This window comes from Symphalangus syndactylus, chromosome 5 (genome assembly GCF_028878055.3).
Source record: "Symphalangus syndactylus isolate Jambi chromosome 5, NHGRI_mSymSyn1-v2.1_pri, whole genome shotgun sequence".
Taxonomy (NCBI): domain Eukaryota; kingdom Metazoa; phylum Chordata; class Mammalia; order Primates; family Hylobatidae; genus Symphalangus; species Symphalangus syndactylus.
The window spans coordinates 129,359,244-129,369,646 of NC_072427.2; positions in this window are offsets into that span (position 1 = coordinate 129,359,244).

The window sequence follows — 10,403 nt, forward strand, 5'->3', positions numbered from 1 at the left end:
CTTTATGGACTGCATCAAGGAGCTCTCTTTACTGTTTGGTTGAGTTCCACCAGTCAGAGGCACCAGAGGGGAATGGGGGCAAGAAGAGTGAATTGGTATTCCCAATTCTTCCCCTGTTGGTTTGCAAGTTGGCAGTGGCAGCATTCTTCTGTCAAAGGCTACAGCTCCTGCCATGTAATCCTTTCCTGTAAGACAGTTCTAATCCTGCATCATCCCAGGTTTCAGTAATTGTTCCTTTACTTCACCTCTTCAGGCCTAGGAGTTGTGATGGCTCTTTGCTAGACCCGAACTGTACTGTCCAATGTGGTAGCTATTGGCAACATGTGACTATTTAAACGAATTAATAAATTCAGTGGCTTAGTCACATTGACATTTTAAGTGCTTAATAACTACGTGTGGCTTTGGCTACTGTATTAGACAATGTAGATGTAGAACATTTCATCGTTACAGAAATTTCTACTGGACACTGCTGACTGGATATCTTGACTTGGTTTCCCTTAACCCTACTCAGCCCCTTATAGTTAGCATCCCGTTAAACTCAATTATCCCTTTTAAATGGAACTCTGTTGCCTAGTGAGTCATGTGAGATCAATGAAATAGCTATTCATCCTTAAAATTTGAGCCTTAATTTGTCATCTAAATCATGCATACCTTGTGAAATACACACCTCAAAAAATGTAGTGGCTTTGGCAGTACCTAAGTCTATTACTTTAGTATTTCTTCTTAGTCCTAGAAACCTTAGTTAGTTTTCATTCTACAAGTGCCTAAATGATTATTATGAACCATCATTGATGACAAACTGCATCCTTTATTTCTATTAACTTTGCATATAAATAGATGTGAAAGGTGATTAATATAAAAACCAAGTAGCAAACACAAACCTAAGTATATGGAGAGGACAATGTTGGCTCTGTTTGATGGCCCCCCCGAGGGGAGACTAGCTGAATAAGGGTTGTGGTCTAGGCTGGGCATGGTGGCTCACGCCTGTAATTCCAGCACTTCGGGAGGCCAAGGCAGAAGGATCACTTAAAGCCAGGAATTTAAGACCAGCCCAGGCAACAAAGTCAGATCCCCATCTCTACAAAAAAATAAGTGGGCACGGTGGTGTGTGCTTGTAGTCTTGGATACTCTGGAGGCTGAGGCGGTAGTGAGCTGTGATTGTGCTACTGCACTCCTGCCTGTATGACAGAGTGAGACCCCGTCTCTTGAAAAAAAAAAAAAAAAAAGATTGTCGTCTAACTTCAGCTTTCCTGAGACTTTGTAAGAGCCATTTCTAGGGAAAGCATTGGTTATGGCTATGACTGAATCCTGGGAAACAGAGCTTATTACAGCTGGGAAGGCATCTGGCAAAGTGATCAGTGGGCCAGGTAGTAGAAAACTGGCAGGGAATATGATCAGCAGGAGAAAATGGCTGTTCTGTATTTCCTGTTTCTAAGTTCACTACAGCACACCCCAGCTTTCAGGAGCAGATGAAAGCAGAACACTGTGATGAGGCCAGGCGCAGTGGCACACGCCTTAATCCCAGCACTTTGGGAGGCCAAGGCTGGCAGATCACTTGAGCTCAGGAGTTGGAGATCAGCCTGGCCAATATGGTGAAACTCCGTCTCTACCAAAAAAAAAAAAAAATTATCCATCTATCTATATATACAAAGATTAGCCAGGGATGGTGGCGCATGCCTGTAGTCCCAGCTACTCGGGTACTGAGGTGGGAGGATTACTTGAGCCTGGCAGGTTGAGCCAAGATCATGCCACTGCTCTCCAGCTTGGGTGACAGAGTGAGACCCTGTCTCTAATAATAACAACACTGTAATGAAATGAGCGTTCTCAGCTATGTAGTAGAGTGTACCAGAATTCAAACCTAGATCTAACTCCAAAGCCCAGGTTACACCTTCCACTATGATGCTGCTTACATCATGCCATCAGCCATTATTTCATTACTTTTGGGGGGAAAAGAGGGGAGGGAGGTCATCTAGAGAATGTGGACGTGTGCCAGACCTAAATTAGAAGTGCAATAGTGCCTATTCTCTTCAGCACTGCCCAGTAGGGCGCCTTATGAGTAACAGGGCTTGTTCTCCTGAGAGAAATTACCCACATTTCCTATAAGTGATTACCAGATTAAGCATGCCCTCCACCTCTAACTGAGCATCATGCTCAGTTAAGGAATTATTCATCTCTCGAGCTCTACTCATTAGAGCACTTAGAAGTATTGTCAGCAATATTTACCCTGTGCCTTTGGAGCAGCATTCAGTATAGACTAGTGCTGAACCACAGTTTCATTAACAGTAATCTGCACAGTTGGAGGTGTGAGCCAGATTGAGAACCAAAGCTGGATAATAATTCTTGCTTCTCCATTTCACTTTTGAAGTTTTTGTTCTAAAATTCTGATATGGAGCTCTAGAGTAGTTATGAGAGTTAATGAACAGGTCTCTTCCTCTTTTAGGGATTACTTCTAGACCAGATAAACTACTTAAGGAAGGAAAGTAATTTCCTATTTTGAATCTCCACTCTGGGTCAGGGTTTCATAAATAGTGTATCATAATAGTGAAGATGAAAACAGGTTAAGAACAACTGTTGGAGGATATGTTCTTCAAAGGCCAGTGCTGTTGCTTCTTTTTGTACTTTCTGAGTTTTAAGACTGAATGCCCATTTTTCGTCTTTCTGGAGCTTTAAGTCTTCTTAATGATCTTTGGGAGATGGTATATATCCAATATGTTCCAGAACCCAGGTATTTCCTTGGTCTTTTTCAGTGATCTCAGACCTTGAAGTCCTAGCTTATTCCATATGTATTTTGTGATCCCAAACCCAACCTCAAGCAGCCCATGCCTACCCTGGGACTTATCCCATCTGTCATCTCCTGGAAAACAGCCCTATATGACTGCCCCAAATGGAACCAACCGCTTTCTCCCTGTGCAAGAGAAGCCTTTGAAGAGAAGCTCTTTGAAGAGTTTGGTAAATAAAAGAACTAGTTAATAAGGTGGGGTTTTTTGTTTTGTATTTTTTTGTGGTTTTTTTTTTTTTTTTGAGATGGAGTCTTGCTCTGTTGCCCAGGCTAGAGTGCAGTGGCTCAATCTCGGCCCACTACAACCTCCACCTCCTGGGTTCAAGTGATTCTCCTGCCTCGGCTTCTGGAGTAGCTGGAATTACAGGTGCGCATCACCATGCCCAGCTAATTTTTTTTTTTTTTTGTATTTTTAGTAGAGATGGGGTTTCACCGTGTTGGTCAGGCTGGTATCCAACTCCTGACCTCAAGTGATCTGCCCACCTCGGCCTCCCGTAGTGCTGAGATTACAGGCGTGAGCCACCATGCCTGGCCTAGGTGGGTTTTTAACCATAGGGTCCGTCCAGTAATGTCTAGTTTGACTTTAAGACTAAGCCTTTTAACTTCAGTAATGAAGGAGGGGGTGTAAAATAGCATTAAGCTGGCAAGTTAGGTCATGTAACTTGGCTAATCACATTAGACTTGATGTTTAAAGAGAGAAGGAGCGTGTGAACAGTAGGAATTATGAAATTTATAATCAGCTTTAGAGTAGGCTGAGATTTCCTTGGATGTCAATAATTATGAGTAAACAAGAATTCTGTCATCCCACATGTAAGTAAGCAGTTACAAGACTGCTTACTTATCTGTCTTGGACATTGATAGAAAGCACGATTGGGAAGGGGCAGTTCCTTGACTGAGGGAAGGAATTGTGTCTGGTTCACTTTTCTATCCCCAACATAGTAGATGCTCAACAAATACTTGTTGGATAGAGGTCCACTCTTGTACTCAAATAAATTATATTTGAATATTACTATAGTTCTTATGCACAAACAGATGTCAATAACTCCTGTAATTATTGTATATGTGTGTGTGTCGGGGGGGGGGGTAAGCATTAAAATTTTAAAGAACCGACAGTTTAAGAGTCTTTGGAAATACATTCAACTTTTCTGACCCAGGTAAAGGTGGTAGACTTTCTGGTATCATTTCTATCTTTGTGGAATAACCTGAACCTTCTCCCTGACTGCAACTTTCAGCTGATCCTCATCCTCTTTTGCTCAACAATTACTGTATTCTTTGGAGATTAAATGAGTTAACTTTGCAAAAGGCTAATCTAAGGGAGTAGGAACATGCAATTAAATGTACTTGTGAGCACATATATACAGGATCTTCCTAGGATGTTGTGATGGTTCACTGGGCATGACTTTGTGTGTAACTCTCAAAGGAAGTTTAATAGAGGAAGAGGGAAGATCTTGCCCTAATTTTTATGTGAAAAGTCATTTGCCACCTAATTGTCAGACTAAAGATAGGAAATAAATTGAAATGATAATGGCTTTTAGGATATTACATGGCATTCTGCTTTTCTCATTCTCCAGCCCTTGTCCACATTTTTAGGCTTTCCATTAGAGCCCCAACCTCTGATTCATATTTAGACGTATTGCTTCAGAAGAAGTTAGCAAAGCTGATCTTTCTTGTTTATGGATCCATCAGCAACTTAACCAATATTTAAGGAAAATAAATGTTGCCATTCCCTTTCCTCCCCCCAGAAAAAACCCTTAGTTAAAAAAGTAGAATCTAGGCCCCAATCCATTGAATTTACATTTGAACAGTTGAGTCCAGTCAACAATAATTTTTTTTTTTTTTGAGACAGAATCTCGCTTTGTCACCAGGCTGGAGTGCAGTGGCACAATCTCAGCTCACTGCAACCTCAGCCTCCCGGGTTCAAGCGATTCTCCTCCCTCAGCCTCCTGAGTAGCTGGGACTATAGGCGCACACCACCACGCCCAGCTAATTTTTGTATTTTTAGTAGAGACGGGGTTTCACCATGTTGGCCAGGATGGTCTGGATCTCTTGACCTCATGATCTGCCTGCCTCAGCCTCCCAAAGTGCTGGTATTACAGGCGTGAGCCACCATGCCCAGCCTAGTCAACAGTATTTTTATGTTCAGTGCATAACATATAAATACTCAAAAATATTTATCACATGAATGTACGGATGACTGATTTAAGCTCAAATCAGTAATAAATGAGTAGTAAATTGTAATGTTGAAATCAGGGATTACCACCAGAAAATCAAAATATAGTTTAATGTCATAATTAAAAATAGTTTGGTATTGATGTCACAATAAATAAATGAATCGAAGAAATAAAGAATTAAAAACAGACTGTGTGATAAGGTGACATTTCAAATCAATGAAGAAAGGCTGGACTATTTAGTATATGGTCTGGGGTGACCTGTATTTATGAAAATGATGTTAGCACCCTATTTCTCACAAATCACAAGCATAAATTCCAAAGAGATTAAAGACCAGACACAAATTTTTAAATAGCACACACACAACCTAAATTAGATGAGCATTAGAACAAGTATAAAAGAATATGATTACAATGTTGGTGGTAGGAAAGTCCTTAAAGAACGCAGAAATACAAACAAAATGAATGGAGGAAAATAACCAATAACTTTAACTATACAGGTATTTAAAACTTCTGGACAGCAAGAAAATACATTAAAATGTTAAAATATTAGTGGTCAACTAATATTTTAGTTTGTAATTCCTCTCTTCCTTAGACGAATAGCTCACAAGGTGTCCCTCCCTTCTCCAGAGTCATCATGCCCTACGGAGATTTTGTTTTTTCTTTTTCAATCAGTACCTGAATTAAGATGCACGGAACTCATCCCTCAGTTTCTGAATATTAGCTTCTGAGATACATTAAGAATGGGAAATTTGAGTAATGTAAGATGGAACTTTCAATCGAAGATATTCATTCATTCATCCATTCAGCATTTAACGGTTCTAAGCAGATACATCAGCAAACCAAATAATCCATTGTGGAATTTACAACCTAGCAGAAGGAGACGAGAGATTAAACTATCGGGATAATAAATACAGTACATAATAAATACAGTATGTAAGTAAGAAGGACTTGGAAAAAAGTTAAGTAGGATAAGGAGGATCAGGAGTGCATGGGGGAGCAGGTAGTGGTTTACAATACTAACTAGGGCAGATAGAGTCTCTGTCACTGAGAGGTGAAACTTTAGCAAAGACTTGAGGATGCAAAAGAATTAGCTAAGTAGATTACTGGGGAAATAATATTTCAGACAGAGGAAATAGCCAGAGCAAAGCTCCTAGTGCTATTCATTAAGAACTTTGTCTTTTCATCTGGTGAAAAGGGGAGTTGTGCAGGGCTCTGGATTATATCGTTTGACTTGCTTTTTTTTTAAAATAGACTTTATCTTTTAAAGCAGTTTAAGGTTCACAGCAAAACTGAGAGAAAGGCACAGAGATCTCCCATATAAAGCCTGCCTCCACCCATGGATAGCTTCCCCCATATCAACACCCCTACCTACCTGATGAACCTACACTGACACATCATTACCACCGCAGTTTACATTAGGGTTCGCTCTTGGAGTGGTACATTCGATGGGTTTGGACAAGTGTATAATGACATGCATCTGCCTGTATTATAGTATCATACAGAATAGTTTTGCTGTCCTAAAAATCCTCTGTGCTCCACCTATTCATCTCCCCCTGCCAGATGCCTGGCATTCACTAATTTTTTTTTTTTTTTTTACTGTCTTCATAATTTTGACTTTTCCAGAATGTGATATGGTTGAAATCATACAGCCTTTTTAGATTGGCTTCTTTCACTTTGACTTACATTTTTTATTTTTATTTTTATATTTTTTGAGACAGAGTTTTCCTCTTGTTGCCCAGGCTGGAATGCAGTGGCACGATCTCGGCTCACTGCATCCTCTGCCTCCTGGGTTCAAGCGATTCTCCTGCCTCAGCCTCCCTGGTAGCCGGGATTACAGTCACCTGCCACCACACCCAACTAATTTTTTTGTATTTTTTAGTAGAGACGGGGTTTCTCCATATTGGCCAGGATGGTCTCGATCTCCTGATCTTGTGATCCGCCCACCTCAGCTTCCTAAAATGCTGGGATTACAGGCATGAGCCACTGCGCCCGGCCCACACTTTGACTTACGTTTTTAAACGATCCCTCTAGTGAGGAGATTTGGTTGTAGGAGTTCAAGAGTCTAAGCAGGGAGACTTGTTGGAAGGTTTTGCAGTAATCAAAATGAGAGATGATGTGAATTCAGCTGGAGATTATGAGAAATGATAAGATTTGGAGGCTATTCTGAAGGTAGACCCAACAGAATTTCCTAATGGACCGGATATGGAGTATGATAGAGATGAGTGAAGGATGGGATCCAAGACTTGAGACCTCAGTAACTGGAAGGTTGGAGCTGCCATCACTTGAGATGGGGGAGGCTCCCTGTGGCACAGAGTTTTAGGGGGAGTTTAGGATTCAGGTTGGATATGTTGATGTTGGGATGTCTGTTAGATATCCGAATGAAGATCTACTGACTCAAATATTTATTTTATAACCTTCTTCCTTATCCTCTACATTCACCCACTTTTTTCTTTTTCTTCTTCTGTAAACATCCAGACCCAACACAGGAATGGGACTAGCAAATAAAAATGGTTAAATTGGAAACGCAAATTGTAGCTGAGGAAGAATAGGAGCAAATACCCTGTGAGATGGCCCAAGCCTGGCTGGTCCTGGCTTCCAAAGCTGCTTTCAGTCAGACTCATTGTCTTGTTTTCTCTTTTTCGTGACTTTTCTTTTTTCTATGTTAATATTTATTACACTGTGTAATTCTTTATTAGCAGTGTTTTCAGAAAGCTAGAATCGGATAATCCTCATCTCACAAGCCTATCCCCGAAACGCCTCCTCATGCCACCTCCCCTTACTTGGCATCCTAGTTGCTGGTACTATACCCAGTTCCCAAAGTACATGATGCTGTTTCATGCCTCCATTCCTTTACTCACAATGTTCTTCCTGTCTGGACTCTTAATATTGTTTCTCCTATCCCACTTCCAAGCCATCCCAACCTTGTTCACACAATTCTTATTTGATTTTCAAACCTTAGCTTTGAGGCCTGGAAACTGTGGCTTGTGCCTATAATTCTAGCACTTTGGGAGCACAAGGAGGGAGGTTCCCTTGAGCTCAGGAGTTTGAGACCAGCCTGGGCAACATAGGGAGATCACTGTCTCTACAAAGAATAAAAAATTTAGCCAAGCACTGTGGTGCCTGCCTGTAGTCCCAGCTACTTGGGAGGATCCCTTGAGCCCGGGAGGTCAAGGCTACAGTGAGCTGTGATGGCACCACTGCACTCCAGCCTGGGCAACAGAGTGAGACCCTGTCTCAAAAATAAAAATAAAAAGCAAAGTTTCCCTTTGGAAAGCATTTTCTGATTTGAACCCTCCCCACTTTCAGGCTGGGATAGGTTGCCCTTCTTTTGTATTGCCATAGCACCTTATAAATATAATCCACGCTGCATTTATCATATTTTGTTTAATCTGTGTTTCAGTCTGTCTTCTCACTTCAGACTGAAGTTCCTTATTAGCAGGAATAGTATCTTATTCATCTTTGTATTCCTAGTACTCAGCACTCTATAAACACTTCAAGTGAACAAGAGTCTCTCCTTATGGGTGTTTAACTTCTTAAGGCCAGGCATTTCTCACGCCCTTTCGATGTAACAAATCCTGTACCACTGGCTTCCTGGGGAAGGATAGGGAAGGATAGGGTAGCACCAGAGCACAATAATACAGTGACATCCAAAAAAAATCACAAGCTTTTGTCATGCAAACCTGTGCCCTTGGTCACAAACTCAGAGAATCAGCCAGCACCTTTAGAACAGAGCTGTGATTATACACAACTGCTTTCTGGAACGCCATTCTCAGCCCTGCTGCTTCCTTCATCTCCCACTGAGACATCTTGGGGGTAGTGATGGGGGTAAGTAACCACATAGACAGTGAGTTTTTATCGTTTTAGTAGAACGATATATGGTATAGAAATAGCATTTTAACTACTAAGATCCACTCCATTATGACTTTAACCAGCATCCTACTTTCTAGCCTAGATTTTTTCAGTTTTGGTAAGACATCCCTGTGGCCACTGTTGGTTTCAGCTGACCACCTAGACTCACACCAGTGTTAATTTAACTATATGGATTCAGCTAGAACACATAGCAGCTCAGGGTTTCTGCATCCTGCTATGTGTTAGCCTACAGTTAAGTTAAAAACACTTGTTGCTATTTTTTGTGTAAGTCCTATGATCATGTCCTCTTTGAAGATGAGGAAACTGAGGCTTAGAGGAGGGATATAACTTGCTCCTGGACACAGACAAAGCAAGACAGGATTCAAACTCAAGGTTGAGAATCCTGTAGTAATTAGTGTCAAGACAGCTTGGAGGCTTGGACCAAATCCAGACACACTAAACTAATCTTCCTGGCAAGAAACACCACCACCACATCTTTTTTTTTTTTTCCGCTGGAGTTTCACTCGTTGCCCAGGCTGGAATGCAATGGCGCCATCTCAGCTCACTGCAACCTCCACCTCCCGAGTTCAAGTGATTCTCCTGCCTCAGCCTCCTGAGTAGCTGGGATTATAGGCGCCCGACACCACACCTAGCTAATTTTTGTATTTTTAGTAGAGATGGGGTTTCACCATGTTGGCCAGGCTGGTCTCAAACTCCTGACCTCAGGTGATCCACCCGCCTCGGTCTCCCAAATTGCTGGGATTACAGGGGTGAGCCACCGCACCCGGCCACCACCACCACCTAACTGGATGAGTCAAGATGGCACTTGAAGGAAGTACCTCTGAGAATGTGCTGCTGGTCAGACTGGTGGTACCGGCAGCGTTGACTCTGCCCCTGAAATGGCAAAACTCCCTTCTCCACATTGCCAACCCAGCAACCTGAGACCAATTTCTGTTGACTTTGAGAACGAAGCCTTACATAACCCTTTGCTGCCTCTACTTCTTTTACAGGCCCATGATTTCATGCCACACTGAAATCAAATAATCAAGGCATTGGATTCTGTCACAGCAGTTAAACACAAAGCCACATGGAAGAAATGACATCTGTCCTTTTGTCCAGAACAACCAACCAAACGTGAAACTATGGAAGAAATATGTGCTATTTCCTGGAGCTGGCGTAGTACAGGCATCAGCCCCAGGTGCCCAGTCCACAGCTCAACTTGAAAACGAACTGGGTTGATTTTCTGTAGAGATGGGATCTCACTTCGTTGCCCAGGCTGGTCTTGAACTCCTGGGGTCAAGTGATCCTCCTGCCTCAGCCTCCCAAAGTACTGGGATTACAGGTGTGAGCCACCACGCCTGGCTAAAAGACACATTTTAGAGCCTGAATCCACCATGGGGTGACTTGAGAGAAGTCTGGGGACTAACTGCTGGAGATTAAATTAATCTGGAAGTCATTCTGTCATCTAGAAACTTTGCTACTGTTCTACCAACTGATTTACAAACCAGACTCCCTTTAGCATTTCATTTCATGTTCATAATCTCTTTTGCTATAGGTCAAAAGTTAAGAGTGAGCACTAACTTTTAGATCTTGGGATAACCACC